Source organism: Mustela nigripes, chromosome 2, assembly GCF_022355385.1.
Source record: "Mustela nigripes isolate SB6536 chromosome 2, MUSNIG.SB6536, whole genome shotgun sequence".
In the NCBI taxonomy this organism is placed as follows: Eukaryota; Metazoa; Chordata; class Mammalia; order Carnivora; family Mustelidae; genus Mustela; species Mustela nigripes.
The window spans coordinates 53,679,463-53,695,990 of record NC_081558.1 but is presented as its reverse complement, the minus strand read 5'-3'; the positions used below and the strand labels follow the sequence as shown (position 1 = coordinate 53,695,990).

At 38.5% G+C, this 16,528-nt stretch overlaps 1 protein-coding gene across 4 annotated transcripts in view; it reads right to left on the bottom strand.

Moving 5' to 3' along the window:
* PPARG (peroxisome proliferator activated receptor gamma) overlaps positions 1 to 5,122 on the bottom strand; it is a 132,253-nt gene extending 127,131 nt beyond the window's left edge. Inside the window, exon 1 of one of the 4 annotated variants that reach the window (XM_059390351.1) lies at positions 5,019 to 5,122. The gene's annotated coding sequence lies outside the window, so the exon portion shown is untranslated. Of the gene's footprint in view, positions 1 to 4,055; positions 4,155 to 4,899; positions 4,919 to 5,018 lie in introns of those variants that run through there. The other 3 variants (XM_059390354.1, XM_059390353.1, XM_059390352.1) reach the window with 3 other exon arrangements.
* Positions 5,123 to 16,528: the final 11,406 nt, after the last annotated feature.

The window sequence follows — 16,528 nt, the reverse complement described above, 5'->3', positions numbered from 1 at the left end:
TGTAAGTAGAATTTAAAATGATTATTTGGATTGATGCATGATTAATTATATGCTTGTCCAATTATGCCCTACTAGTAAACTGGGGGGGGGCTATTAAGAGGCATCCTCAGTTTCAAGCTTCTATAAGCCTATTTTTGGTTATAGCTTGTTAGGAAAAGACCCAGTTTTTACAAGTACAGGTCACTGTTTATTTATTTATTTATTTTTAAAGATTTTATTTATTTGACAGAGAGATCACAAGTAAGCAGAGGCAGGCAGAGAGAGGAGGAAGCAGGCTCCCTGCGGAGCAGAGAGCCTGATGCGGGGCTCGATCCCAGGACCCCGGGATCATGACCTGAGCTGAAGGCAGAAGTTTTAACCCACTGAGCCACCCAGGCACCCCCAGGTCACTGTTTAGTCTTTTAGTCTGAGATACTGAATTGTCATTTGATCCGAAGGTTCATAGGCCTCATGATAAAACAAACCTGCTCCTGGGTAACATACATTAAGTACCCACAGCGTGCGCCATAAAAATACATAAAGAACAAAACTTTATCAAATAAAAGTACAATCTACACCTAGACCGCAATAGACACACAATGTTGACAAAAGAGGATTCACACTGTGTCTACAAAGGACTCACAAAGATAATAACAGTAAAACAACAACGACAACAAAAAATAGTCATCCAATTTTTTATCCAAAATCACCAGGAAATAGGAAATACAATTTTAAATTGAATATGAAATACTTCCAGAAACATTTAATAGATAGATCACCACCCAGCAAACATTATCTTTAGCTCATTCTTTATTATTGTGGATTTTTTTTTTAAGTATGCTCCACGCCCAGTGTGGAGCCCAATAGGCTTGAACTCACAACCCTAAGATAAAGACCTGAGCTGAGATCAAGAGTCAGTTGTTCAACTGACTAAACCACCCAGGAGCCTCTCTTCAGTTCATTCATAACAATGATCTCAAAATTTGTGCCAAAGTGAACCATCAGCATTTGTAGAAGAGTTGACATGAATACCCATGAAGGTTCTCTTTAAAATATCTACTCAGTTAAATTCAGGGCAAGGTCTTATCTTTTAAGATACACAGTTTTGCTGATAAAGTCTTAAAATCATACCAAAAAAAAAAGCATAGAACAGTAATTGCAATACTTTTCCCATTTCACAGATGAGGACATGGACAGTCAGAAAGTAGATGACCATTACCACCCTAACTGCGTGGGAGCTCATCTGATCTTGGAAACTAAGCAGGGTCGGGCCTGCTTAGCAATGGGAGGGGAGAAAAAGTACAAGCTTTTACTTCTTTCACAGGATGTATGTATGTATCTATATGCTAACGGATAACACAGAAGATGTCATCCTTCTAATTTGTGGGTGACCTGACTGTAATAACTAAACTGTGAGAAATGTAAACATTTATATTCTGAATTAAATATTCAGTATTAAAATGTTAATATGTATTGATTGTTGAAGAAAAATATTTCTTATATAAACTTCAAAAAAACCAAATAATTCATGTATATACTGTATACTATATACTACTATTGGTGACAGTTTTTGGCTTAACATCTACAAAAGTTATATCCAAAATATGGCCTATTGTATTTGAATCAATTTCCTTCTAACAACCAATGTAAGTATTTTAGGTAAATAAAAATTAAAATGTGACACTTTTATTAAATAAGCTCTAAAACATATGCCATATAACTTTTCAAAATATACCTCTGTATTGTGATAAAATACAAATAGTAAATAAGAAACTCCAGGAAGATTTCAAATAATCGTCAATTTAAAATTTTTATCTAGAATGTTATGAAACTAACCAGTATGATATGTAGGAGCTGTCTACACTTGCAAGATGGCTACTCACAGATCTTACGGTACTTTGGTGGAATTAAATTATATCAGTTTCAAAGGACCTTCATAAGCACTTTAAACCGCTGCCCTTTTTGTTGTTTTTAGGCCTCAACTACCCTAATGTTGGGATCTGCTAGGAAAAATAAGAAAAGCAACTTAGAAGTTCAGTTTGTTTTAAGGTGGGGAGCATATGTTTACATTTATAGACTTGCGACTTAAATCAAGTTTTCTTGATTAGTGATTTTTTAAAAATCCTCTACAACTGGTATTTATTTAGTGGAAACCTGTGAGACCAAAAATATCTTCTAGCACATTTTGCTACACCTTAGGACATATATTCCCAAGTTCAAGTGAAAATGAATTCATCAGGTCACCCACAAATTAGAAGGATGACATCTTCTGTGTTATCCGTTAGCATATAGATACATACATACATCCTGTGAAAGAAGTAAAAGTATAGGAAAACATTTGTAAAGTATTAATTTAACACTTTTTCCATGTTTCATGAAAGTCTCTTGTTATTAACCACTTCACAATCTGAAAACTAAATGAAATATATCAATACTGGTGTATGTTTTCACAGCAGCGGCTGACACACAGCTTTCACATGCGTATTTGTTTATAGTCCTCTAACTTATGAAAAGCAATTAGCCGTGATCAGTAATGCATTTCTAATTCATATTCCTAAAGTCAGACTTTGTCTCTTGTATAAATTTTAAATGTCAGGGGATTTGGAAATTAATAGTGATTTTTAAAAATTATGACATATTGTTTAAACATAATTCTGAAATACACAGAGAAGCAAATACTAAGGAAATTTATCCCTTTAAAGAAAACTGTATTTAATCATTAAAAACAACCAATCACAAAAATATTTTCGAAATATTTTAAGTGTAATAAAGAATATGATGCTGGCGGACACTTGAGTTTTACTTTTTTAAAAATTACATTCTTTTAAATGTAAAAGAATGAAAAAACAATGCCCAAAAGTCTTAGCCCAGAGTTCTTCAAATCTTTATACGACAACAATGCCATGCTATTATAGTTTTTATAAAGACTAGAAACTATTCAATGTGAAAAAGAATTTTTATTTAAAAATGAAATAACCACTTTTTTTTTCCCGTCCCAGTGAATTATGAAAGGGTGAGATGGTCACTAGTTGATTCTAAGATGTTTAAAGATATAATCACTAGCAAGTGAAGTATCACATATCATATAATATAAATAAAGGAGAAAAATTATGTGAAGTACTCAGTAAGGCAAAAATAGATGATTTAGTAACAAACTTCATTTTTTTGGCTAACACGACATTAGTTTTAAATTTTAATTACTAAAGAATACTATGGCACTATATTAACTGCAGAATGAATCTGTGAATCTGAGTGAAAATAGACAACACAAAAAATTATGTTAAAACTTGAACAGGTTCTCTTGAAACAGCCCTCAAAAAAAAAAAAAAAAAAAGAGTTGAAACATCCCTCAGAATACTAACTGGTAACATGTGTGTCTCCCATAAAACATTCATAAGAGTGCAAAGAACTTCTTTAAAAGAGAAGCCCCAGGTAATGTCTATGTCAGTCTCCATTCCAGAAGGGTTTCCTAAATCATCTAACACCATCAGTTTGGTTCTACTTTCAGTCAGTGATCGATCTCTCAGCTATTGATGGGAGACTGCCAGAGCACACCTGAGATTTGTGGAAAAGATGTGCCTGGGTACTTTTAAAGAGTAAGTTATTTCACTATTCTCTCAACATCTCTGGTTAAAATCTATTTCATGAATGATTAAAAAAAAAAACAAAACAGCGGACATTAAAATAATGTACTTCAAAATGAGGAGCTTCTCCAGCAGTAGGGTTCCTGCAACTCAGTTCAGCATCTTTCCTAGTTTTGTTTTCAGATGATAATATAAACAAAATTAATTTTACATTTCATCCCCCAAACTTGAAAAGGAAAAACAAACAAACTTTAACTTCTTCCTGACAGATCACTATTTTTTTTTTACTTTATTTCTCCTAAAATTGACACTACTTTTCCCAAGACAAGGGTGAATTATCCTTAGACCCAAGAGATTTCGATTCTTAGGCTCAAACAAGAGCACGGCCAAATACTAACGATATACTACAATCAATCGTCGTCATCATCATCTCGCAAATTTTGGACACACCAACACATTTCAACAAAACGCAATCAGAGTGAGGCGACTCACCTAAGCAACGGAAGCTAACAAGAAGAATTTAGAAATGCAGCCTTCTGAAAACCAGCAGAGGTAAAGGCCCCTACCTTACCTAACAACTGACCTTATATAAAAGCAGCGAATAGGTTACTCCCAGTTTCTGCCTCCTTACCTTAGGCTCCTCCCCCAAATACCGAGGCAGACAGTACCACAACCACACACCTACTTCCCACCCCCTGCATTCAGGGACCTGTGCTTTCTGTTTAAGCTACCTGCCTCTCGCTACCTCCGGGAGAGTACACGGAGCCGGCAGTGAGGCGCCGCACGTGTGGGAACCCCCAGCCCCGTGATGCCACCTTTCCAAACACCGGGGGTGGGGCGGAGGACGCACGCCTTCTCCATCCCGTACAACCCCGGGGAATCCGGCCCACATCCCAGCCTCTCCACTAGGCTGACGGCCAGCTCAGCGCTCAAGGGCACTGGGGCTAGGTGACCTCGAGGGTGCCCCTCGCTTATCTGTCACCCCGACCCTCACAGAGACCGCCGCCAGGGCTCTAGAGACCGAGCACGAGACTCCGCGGCGGCTGGACGGAGAGGCACCGGAGCCCGTGTTTCGGTCCTAAAGTTCCCCTCGAGCGCCTCCCGAACGCCTGCGCACCCTCGCCGGGGACTCGGAGGTCCCCGGTTCTTTCAGACCCCGACCAGGCGCTCCCTCGAAGGAGCCTGTCCCGGGAGCGTCGGACGCACGCCCGGCGTGTCCCGGTGCGCGGCCGCCGCTCCCTGTGGCGCGTCTCGCGTGCAGCCCATGCCCTCCACCGCCCGGCCGGCTCGCTCTGTGCCGGGACACCTCAGCGCGTCCGCGACCCTCAGCCGGGACCTGTCCGCCGCGGTCCCCTCCGACCTCGACGCCGCAGCCACGGCCCTCCTCGGACCCCGACCCCTCGCCGCTTCCCCGCCCTCCAGGCCCCCAGCACCGCCCCGCGCCCCAATACTGACCTGCGGCGGCGGCAGCGCCCGGCTCCGGCGTCCCGGCGGCCGACCCGAGCGCCCCAGGCGGCGACTCAGACGCGGGCGCGGGTTACCGCTCCGAGTGCGGTCGGCCCCGCCTGCCCGAGGCCGAGCCGGGCCGGGGGCGGGCGCGGCGCGGCGCGGGGGCGGGCGCGGCGCGGGGGCGGGGAGCGCGCGGCGCGGGGCGCCAGCCGCGTGGCGCACAGTAGGGCCCCTGGCCGCTGGGGTTGCCTTGGTGCGCGCCCACTCGATCCGGCCTCTCTTGTTCCTCCCAGCCGCCGCTGGGAGGCGGCCCAGAAATGGTCCCATTTTACCAAGCCGGCACCTGGACAGAGCTTAGAGAGGTGCCCACGGTCACGTCTGGGATCAGTCCGAGGTGCGGGATTCCGGAGCCCGCCTTCCGTCTCCACTCCACTGTGCCTCACCCTTCGCCCTGCGAGATGTCTTTTTTTCCAAGTTGTTATTTTTAATGACATTCTTTAAAAAAAATTAAATCACATTTAGGATCATCTGGTTTTTAGCTGAGGGCCCAATGGCGCTGCGCAGTTTCAGCGCCCCCCTTTTGCATTTGTACTTCACAGCGGTGCTCATTAGTCCCTTAAGGTGACTGAGTTTTAGTTTTAATCATTAAAAGCATTTCTTAAACTCATTAACAGAATTTCTTGAATTCTTTAGCGGTGTTTCCTCCACTGAGGGATCAGAACACATGGGGTGGGGTGGAGGTGGGGGGAACGCGGGGCTTGGGAATCTCAACTTCTCACGTTGCAGAAGCAGTTTGGGGCCTGCTGCCTCCTAAATGTACTGAGTAGTCTGCGGGCCGCTACTTTTCGTGCCGCTCTCCGGGAGGACCCGTCCAAGAGGGGTCACAGATGCCCAATCAGAAAGCCTCTGGTCTTCTGGACTTGAGGCCATACCTCCTGTCCCTCCTTCCCATCTCATATACTGAGCATCCCGTTCTCGGCCTGGTCCTCCTTGAGGAAGCAAAGATTAATAAAGTTACTGATTTCAAGAAGCTTATTGATTGCTTGTCCAGAATGCTTGCTAGTTTTTTCGCATCTTAACTCTGGGGACGCTTGGTTCTTTTCCCTTTAGGGCAGAAGGTTCTCATTTTTGAAGTACAATTTTGTAAGGATGAGTATCACTTCTAAAAGGGTTCAGAGGTAAAGTCAATAGATTCATGTCCTTCTACTTGTCTCCCCAAACAAGAAGAGCTACAGCTCTGTAGGGACTCCAGAGAACAATTGTTGACCATAAGACATTCTTTGCCTGTCGTATGGGTAAGTCGGATTGTCAGGGCCAACATTCTACACTCAGGCATAGAAGTGCTGCATGTATCCTTCTTGATTATTCCAGAGTTCCAATCTGGCTTCAAATGTATAATGCAGTATTTGCCAGTTTATTGACAGAGTTGTACCACCATCACCATTTCAGAAGAAACCTCCTACCCATTAGCAGTCATTCCCTGTAGCCCTACCTAACCACTAATCCATCCCACTCCATAGATTAACCTATTTTGGATGTATCATTTAAATGAAATCATACAATAATGTCTTCTGTGACATGCTTCTTTGAACTTAGCTCAACGTTTTGAGGCTCATCTATGTGGTATCCTCTGTGTGGTATGTATCATCTATGTGGTATTTCTTGCTTTTTTATGGTCAGGTAATATTTCATTGTATGGCTATATCATATTTTGTTTATCCATCCATTGTTAATGAATTTTCAGGTTTTTCCTACTTTTTGACTTTTAGGAATGATGCTGCTATGAACATTCATATCAAGGTTTTGTGTACACATGTTTTTCATTTCTCTTGGGTATGTACCTAGGAGCAGAATTGCTATGTTTAACTTTTTAAGGAACTGCCAGCCTGTTTTTCAAGGTGGCTGCACCATTCTACATTCCTATCAGCCATGTATGTAGATTCCAATTTCTCCACATTCTTGCTAACACTTGTTATTGTCTTTTTTATTTTAGCCAACCTGATGTGTGTGAAGTGGTACCTCACCATGATTTTGATTTGTAGTTCCCTAGTGACTCATCATATAAGCATCTTTTTATGTGCTTATTGGCTATTTGTATATCCTCCTTGAAGAAAATTCCAATAAAATCCTTTGCTCTTTAAATTGGGTTATTTATATTTTTATTGTTAATTTATAAGATTTGTTTATATATTCTGCATACAAGTTATTTATCAAATATATAATTAACAAATATTTCCCTCCATCCAGTAAGTTCTTTTTACTTTCCTCTTGGCATCATTTAAAACAGAAGAATTTTTAATTTTAATGAAATCCAACTTACCTATTTTTCTTCTGGTGTCACATCAGTTCCTAATACAGAGTGATAAAAATTTACTCCCAAATTCTAAGAGTTTTATAGTTTTAGCTCTTATGTTTAGGTCTGTGATTTATTTTTAGTTAAATAATGTGCATGGTGTGAGGTAGGGAAAATCTGCTTTTGATTGGGGAAATTCCCATAATTAACGTCACTGACCAAAGAGAATCCCAAAAGAGTAAACTCAGCACTGGTACAACATTTTAGAGTTGAATACTAGAATATGAATACTTTCAAAACATCCTTCTAGATTTAAAAAAAAATTCTGTGATTTTTGAAAGTGGTCTATAGTTAGTAAGGCCTAAGAATGTAAGTTAAGCAATGTAAATAGAAATAATATAAAACTGCTTTTTAAACTACTGGTCTTGGTTCACTGGTGGATTATTAAATCAATTCAGGGGGTAATAAACAATATACTTGTTAAAGTCCAATAAAACAGAAGAGAACAGAAACTATCAGAATGTACTTCCTAAATTTAAAAAGCATTACTTCATAACTTTTACGTTATGTATATGTGTGTCTGTGAGTACCAGGAATTGGTGTAAAATGTTGTTTATTACAGTTGGCCATATTTTCAAAAATTAGGAAACACTGTGTAAGCTACAGTTGCAGATTTCTTTCATTCCACAAACATTTATTGAATGCTTATTTTGTGCCAGGCCCTCTGCTAAGTGCTAGGGATAAAATGATAAACAGCACATAGTCTCCACCCTACAACAGCATGCATACGCAGTCCAATCCATATTGTAGTTTCTAGAGATAAAAGATTGTACCTTGGTTCAGTTTTTCCCAACCACAAGGACACCTTCCAACTATTGATGTTTGGTCCTGTGGCACTTATTTTTTTGCAATTAGTGGTCAGCTGTTTACCTCATTCGAGATTTGCACACATATTTGCTTTTCTTCCAACTAGGGGAACTTTGTTCCCAGGTTCTTAATTGCATACTATGTTTATTATATTGGGAAGGAAGTACAGATCTGGTAGTGGGAGGTGACCATAATTGAATTGGTTGGCATTTTCCTCCAACTAAAACTAGCTTGAGTGTGAGAACTCAGGTTTTTAGGGTTGTTTTGTTTTTGTTTTTGTTTTTGTTTTGAGAACTCAGGTATTTTTAGCTACTGTTATATTATTTCTTAAGGGAGAAATCTCAATAACAAAATTTTAAAAAATAATGACAACATTTTTATGTTTCAAAGGTTTGGCAAAATGGAGTGTTGGCATTAACAGTGATATTTAACTATTTTGGATATTGGGTTTAGGACAATTAATGTGCTCTGTTTCCAATCATCCAATTGAGTCACTTTTTCATGACAGCTGTATACAATCACGACTCTGACATTTGCTCCTTCTTTTTATCTGAGACACCATTTGTCATATCTAAACACCATACATTCCCAGGAGATTTAGAAGATCTTAATTTAAAATTTAAAAAAATTATAACCAGTTCAACAATGCCAGACAGGTTACACACACACTCAAAAATACAGCCACTTTTTGAATGACTCTATTATGTTCCCATACATGATTTTTAGAACTTATAAAATTTTACCTGCAACCTCCTAATTTTACTTTGACTTTGATTAAGCTCCTTTACTCTTCCTCTCACTATTCTGTCACCTGTTATCTTGCCCTTCACTAAATTACTTGCCCATTTGTTAGAAGATCTTAAGCACCACAACCAGGCTTGTAGCCCATTTCTTCTGACCTCCAGGTGATTGATCTTTTCATTATACCGCTCTGCATAAGTCACCTTTCTATTTCTGAGTGGTTGTCTTATGAATAAGAAAATTTCTGGGACATTCTTAATACAAGTATTAATCTCAATTATAGACAAATAATTAGGTTACAATATATGCAGCTATGTGTTGACTCAAATTAAAAATCATGAAAGAATATAGCCAAATTAGTACTTTATTTATTTAGCACCCCAACTTTGAGCTTTTAAAAATATAATTTGGAAGAATTGAAAGAAATAATTTCAAAGCCATTTCTTCAAGAGTACTGTTTTCTTTCCTATTGAATGAAATAACTCCTAATTTTTCTTTTACTCATCTGTTTTAGAAAATTTTTTTTATTTGTAAACATCTTATGAACTTAATGATATTTAATTCCAAGGAAACTCCATTTGGTAATTTTAATAGTTCTGAATTAGACTACTCAAATTTTAAAGTAATTTAATGGTTTGAAAACATCGTTTAAAGGTTCAGAAACACTCTGATTTCCAGAGAATAAAAAAGAGAGTTTTGCCCTGCTTTGCCAACTTTTCTCTACTTTTTCTCCTAAAAATTGACCCACTTTGCATATCACATTGGCTTCTAAGTATCAAGAGGTAGGAAGTAGGGTGAGTAGATGTTAGGAACTCCTGATCACCCTGGAATGGCAGAGTTTAAAGAATGAGAAATGTGTTCTATTTTCCATTCATCTTTTCCTTTCAAGAACATGAAGTAAGTAGTAGTAGAATGGAAAGAGCCTTGACTGTTATCTCCGTTCATTGTGACCTTGGGCAGGAGACGCGCTCTCTCTGAAACTGTTTCCTCGTCTATAAAATGGAAATATAATATGTTCCCACAATCTCATCCGTGAGATGACATGAGAAATTGCCAAGTCAGTCTCCATATAGGAACTCAGTAAGTGTTGTTTATCTACTGGGTGAAAGCCCTGAGAACGTTCTTTCTGATAATTCCTGATTAATATATTAAGGCACAGTTTGGATGCTAAATTGTATTTTCTTTCTTTCTTTCTTTCTTTCTTTCTTTCTTTCTTTCTTTCTTTTTTTTAGGGTTTTATTTATTTAGGGACACTTGGGTGACTCAATTGGTTAAGCATCTGCCTTCAGCTCAGGTCATGATCTCAGGAACCTGGGATCAAGGTTCGGGTCCTGCGTTGGGCTCTGGGCTTGCCAGGAAACTGCTTCTCCCTCTCCTCCCTGCTCGTGCTCTCTCTCTCTCTCTCTCATTTATTTATGTGTGTGTGTGTGAGAGAGAGAGAGTACATGCACACAGAATCGGGGGATAGGGGCAGAGGGAGAGGGAAAAGCAGACTTCCCTCCTGAGCAGGAAGTCAGATGCGGGGTTCCGTCCCAGTACTAGGAGATCATGACCTGAACTAAAGGCAGCTGCTGAAGGCAACTGAAGGCAACTGAGCCACCCAGGCACCCCTAAATTGTATTTTCTATGCATTTTTGGGGAAATACTTTTTGAAGTATATTTTCCTATATATATCTTATTTAGTCATTGATCTACATGGACACTCTTCCTTTCTTGCATGTAAAAAATCATTAGTATAGTGAATAGATTTAAAAATAACATGAACTCCAGATTTCTGCATGAGAATGGTTTTCTTAGGACACCTGTATGATTCTATAGGTCCCCGGCTTTGTCATATAAAGCTAAAAAGCAAACTCTTGTTATGATGGAAAAGATTAGACATAATACAAAAGCAGACAGAATAGGAAATGAGCACCCTACACAGAAGGGGACAGAATAAGTAATGAACCCCTTGTATTCATAATCTGGTGTCAGTTTATGGCCAATCTCATTTCTTCTTACCCTCACTCACCTCCCTCTTCTCCAATATAATTCTGTAACAAATCCCCCAAACACGTTCCATCATAAAACTTCCAAACTGTTGGGGCACCTGGGTAGTTCAATGGGTTAAGCCTCTGCCTTCAGCTCAGGTCGTGATCTCAGGGTCCTGGGATTGAGCCCCTTATCAGGCTCTCTGCTCAGCAGGGAGCCTGCTTCCTCCTCTCTCTCTCTGCCTGCCTCTCTGCCTACTTGTGATCTCTGTCTGTCAAATAAATAAATAAAAATCTAAAACAAACAAACAAACAAAAAACTTTCAAACTGTTTCAAAATGTTGTTCTTAAGTCTTCTATGTAGAAGTTGGTTCAAATTATTTATTCTGGGAGCTTTTTGGTTTAGCAGAAAAGTTCCTCTACTGAACTTTTTCCAGCTATATCACTGATACGTTGTAAAATGTGTTTCTTCCCGAGAGAACCATTGTCTGTGTGCTGCAGAGTTCCAGAGGACCCAAGGACATAAATATGTTCAGGCTGAGAAATGGGCAAGTAACTTGGGAAAGACAGTCATGGAAGTTTCAGTTGGTAATAACAACAACACAAAATCAAAAACAAAAGCCAATGGGACGCCTGGGTGGCTCAGTTGGTTGGGCAGCTGCCTTCGGCTCCGGTCATGATCCCGGCGTCCTGGGATTGAGTCCCGCATCGGGCTCCTTGCTCAGCAGGGAGCCTGCTTCTCCCTCTGCCTCTGCCTGCCATTCTGTCTGCCTGTGCTCGCTCTCTCTCCCTCTTCTCTCTGATAAATAAATAAATAAATAATCTTAAAAAAAAAAAAAAAAGCCAAAACAACCCTTGTGTACCTGTGCCAAGAACAGATTTCAGCAGATAGATATCGGTTCCCTAAGCTTTTAGGGTGGCTGGAAGGGGCCTGGGTAGGTAGAGTTCGGGGCAGGGTGTGGTCACTTTCAGCCACTTCTTTTTAGCCCACTTCTTTTCCTTTCGTCTTCCCTTATGTGAACCATACAAATGAGTATTGTGGGCTAAAGGTTAGGAAGAACGGCAAGACTCTAATCTTCCCTTCTGGAAGACCTCCTTGGGAGTAATTGTGTTCCTCGAAGCTTCTGCTTATTCCTCCGCGTATACAGAGTTCAGTCTAATACCTGTTGTATTTTGGTATGAGTTGTTGGTGAAGTGTCCCTCTTCTCCTAAGATTCAAGTGCCTTGACACAGAAACCATGGTTTATTGATTTTTTTTTTCTTTTTTTATGCCAAGGACTCCTTCACTAAATGCCTGAAATCAAGTAAGTGGGCTATTAATGTCTGTTGAATGATTGATTGCTGGCTGTTTAATTTACAAACTCATGCCTATTATTCAGTAAATAATTCAAATGTTGCCTCAAGAGGTCTTCCATCACTGTTATTCTTTATTCTCCTAGCAGTTTTCTTTTTTTTCATACCACCTGAAATTATGTTCTTAAACTTTTGTTCATTGTTTGTCTCCCTACAGTAGAATGTAAACACCATGAAGGTAGGGATTTTTGTAAAACTTTATTATTTAGAGCAGCTTTAGATTCACAGCAAAATTAACATTAAGATACAGAGATTTTCCATTTACCCCTTAAGGAAGGGGTTTTCTATTCACTGTTGTAGCCCTAGCTCATAGTTTGCCTTACATGACAAGTGGTAAGGGCTCAATAAATTTTTGTTCTTGTAATAGCAATGGTATGATAGACTCAATTACCTTTAGAAGCTGTATTTTCATTACTTAAGTCCTACAATCAATTAGTATGTAAATCCCCAAGCTCTGTACTCATTTTAACCTTACTTAGGTAGTCACTGGTTACCTAAGGGTTTTTTTTTGGTTTTTGTAAACATATTTTTGTTTTGAACTTTTGAACCTATGGGACAGCTTTGCTTTTGACACTGGGAACAGCTACTGATGATACATAATTTCTGTTTTGAGTAGAGTCTGAGGACTGATGGGGAAGTTTGACCCTGGAGCTTCAGAGCTGTGCTTCCTATGAGAGTAATTTTAGATATTCTCTTCCCACTGTGATTTTTCAGTAATAGAATTTCCCTTTTCCCCTTGCCTAGAAAAGGTTTTCCAGCACCTGCATTGCCTATTTCTCAAGCACCTGACATCTAAAGGGGCATTTTTTTTCATACATCTAGGACATGACATTTGGGAGTGACACCTGTCTCGGGGTGATGGTCTGGTACAGGATAGACTTTACTTCTGTTTTGCATTTCTACTGCAATTTAAATGTTTGAGTAACTGGTTGGTCATGAATTGCATGTACCATTGACCTTTTAACAATGTGGAGGTTAAGGGTCTCCCGTGCAGTTGAAAATCTGCTTGTAGCAGTAATTCCCCAAACCTTACTGATCACATCATAGTCCATGAACAAATATTTGGTATGTTATATATATTATACACTGTATTCTTACAATAAAATAAGCTAGGGAAAGAAAATGTTACTAAGAAAATCATAAGAGAAAATATATTTACAGTCACTGTACTGTATTTATAAAAAAAGTTATACAGTTCAAGGGGCAACTGTTTATGTTTAGAAACTGCTATATACTCTTGGGAGGAGGTGGGGGAGGGAGTTAAGGGGAACCCTGTACTTACTGAAGAGTGATACTTTGTTGCCATTAATATCTTTGCAGCCTCTCTTACCACCATAACATGGATATATAGATATTTTTTCCTCCCCAAACTATTTTTCTGTTTTAAATGTCCTGTACTTATCCATTGATTCTTTCAGTAAAACTTCAGTAATTCAGTATAATCCCATAGTATCTCCAGACATTCAAAAACACATTTTAATATATTCTATTACATACTTAATGCATATAATGTCATATGAAACAAAACAAACATTTATAAACCATAAGATCAGTAACAATCACAACATATGGGCAAAGTCAATCTGACCACACAATGAAAAGATATTTAATCCAAGTGGAAAAACAAAAACAAAATAGAAAAGAAAAATAAATCACAGCCTTGAACTTTTATGTAAATAAGGACTTCTTTCTTTTTCTTTCTAATCACTTTAAAAATTACAGGAGTCATATATGCTTTTTGTAAAAAGTCAAACCACTTGAATGCCAATGCTCATAACAGTGTTGGTTGTAGGAAACAAAAATGTGGAAACCATCCAGATGTCCAGCAACTAATGAATGGGTAAACAGAAGGTGATGTGTATATACATTATTCAGCAGTACAAATGAATGAGGGGCTACTGCATGCTATGAAATATATGAGCCTCAAAAAAATTATGCCAGGTGAAAGAAGTCAGTCATAAAAGACCTTATATCGTTGAACACCATTTATATGAAATGTTCAGAATAGTCAGATCCATAGCGACATAAAGTAGATTGGATGGGAAGGAGAAAATAAAGCACTGAGGGTTATATGCAACTAATGTGTCATTGAACGCTACATCAAAAACAAATGATATATTTATATGTTGGCTACTGAACATAAAAAAGATTGTAAATGGGTATAGTTTCTTTTGGGGGGGTGATGAAATAGTCTGGAATTAGATAATGATGATGGTTGGATGCCTTTGCTAAATATACTAAAATCCACTGAATTGTTCATTTAAAAGTCTGAATTTTATGATATGTGAATTACATTTCCATTTTTAAAATGTTGAGGAAAAAATATTTATACCTTCCTTTACTGAATAAGAGTTAGCATATTTTTACTTTTCCCTTCTTCACCCTCCCTCTTGCCTTGTAGGGGTTCAGCAGGTTGTTATAATTGTGCCCAGAGAGGCCAGCCTAGGGGACAAAAGGGTCTAAAATCTTAGCCATACACTCATTCTACCTGAAAGAAGGGGTGACTTTTTTTTTTTTTTTTAGCATGAAGGTGAGGGAGAAAGAATCTTAAGCAGGCCATATGCCCTGCATGGAACCTGATGTCAGGCTCAATCTCACCACCCCCGAGATCATGACCTGAGCCAAAATCAAGAGTCAGATGCCTAACTGATTGAGCTAAACACTGGCCCCAAATGTGAGGGACTTTTTCTAACCCACACAGAAGTGCTTTAGGAACTAGCAGTGGCCTTCACCATTTTAATGGGTTTTATGGTAGTGAAGGTTGGTAAATAAATGTACTTAGTCTACTATCTTGGCTTAAAAGTCAAACACTTCATTTCATTGTAATATTATAATGGATTTACTATAGTGGATTATTTTCCAGAATGGGTCATCCTTTGGCCCTCTCTTCACAAGTTGGGTTGAAAATTATATGATTAATCTCAAAAAGCACATTTCTAGTTTAAATGTGTGTAATACAGTCCCTTTAGTTTTGTTTTTTTTTTTTTTTTTTTGGTTTAAAAAAGATTCAGTGTACTGTTCAACTTTATATTATGATCCTCCAATAGTTTTTATATTTTATATCACTAAAGTACCACCACTACCAAGGGTATTTCCCAATACTTACTTGTTCTAACAATGCAACTTTCTGACAGCATTCTTGTAGATTTCAAAAGAGCTCAAATAATAGTATTTTTGGACTAAATTTAATCAGCGAGTCAATGCACATTTATTGAACTACTATTGAAAATAACACTCTTTTCCAAACAGGAAGAACCCCCAAATCATGATACTTTACATAAAAAATGTTTATGTGCCTGGTGTCTAGTAGGTACTCAACAAATATTTGTAAATGAATCAATGGATCAAGTGCAATTTTGTCTATTTAATGATAGCTAAAAATTAGATACTGGCTAATAGCCATAGATTTAATAGGTCCTTATTTCCATTTTCAGAGAAAAAAGGGAAATTATCTGATATAAACAATGTGATATAATTAGTGACTACTTCTAACTAAGAAATTCTGGCAAGTTAACAATCGTTTTAATGCTAAGTATTTGTGGTGGTTTAAGCTGCAAATTTTCATCAGTGATTTTTGGGGGTGGCTAATTTTCTTGATTGTTTATTTGTTTATAAAAGAAGTATTTATTGTTACATTTCAGGATTACTCAAAAAAATTTCTATATATAAATCAATAATCAGTGGTTCTCAAATCTGGCTGTATATTAAACACTTAGTGTTTTGTTTTTCATTTTGGTTATGTGCTTGTTTCTAATCCTAGAAAGGTGGAATCCAGGATTCCTAGACTAATCAGAGCCACATGGTTGAACTCATGAATTTTTGACTTAAGAAGCATTCTAGATGATATTTTGGGGCGGCTGGCTGACTCTTGATTTCGGCTCAGGTCATGATCTCAGGGTCCATGAGATTGAACTGGCATCAGGCTCCATGCTGGGTGTGGAGCCTGCTTGAGATTCTCTCTCTCCCTCTGCCCCTCCCCAACACTTTCTCTCTCTCCATAAAAGAAGGAAAGAAAAGAAAGGAAGAGAGAGAGAGAGAGAGAGAAAGCCTCCTAGGTGATATTTTAAGTTTTATTCTTAACCACTCAAATTCTTCATGAACATTGTTTTTTCTTACCAAAAAAATGGAAGATTTCAAATAATGCTAAATTCTCTTCCTGGTTCCCAATCTTGATTCCTTTTCTCCTTCCCTGACTTGGGAGTACTTCTTGTGCACAACTGAAATTTTTTTTTAGAATTCAAAATATAAGGCCAGATTTTTAATATTGTTCTTTATCATATGAAGTAGAGAGT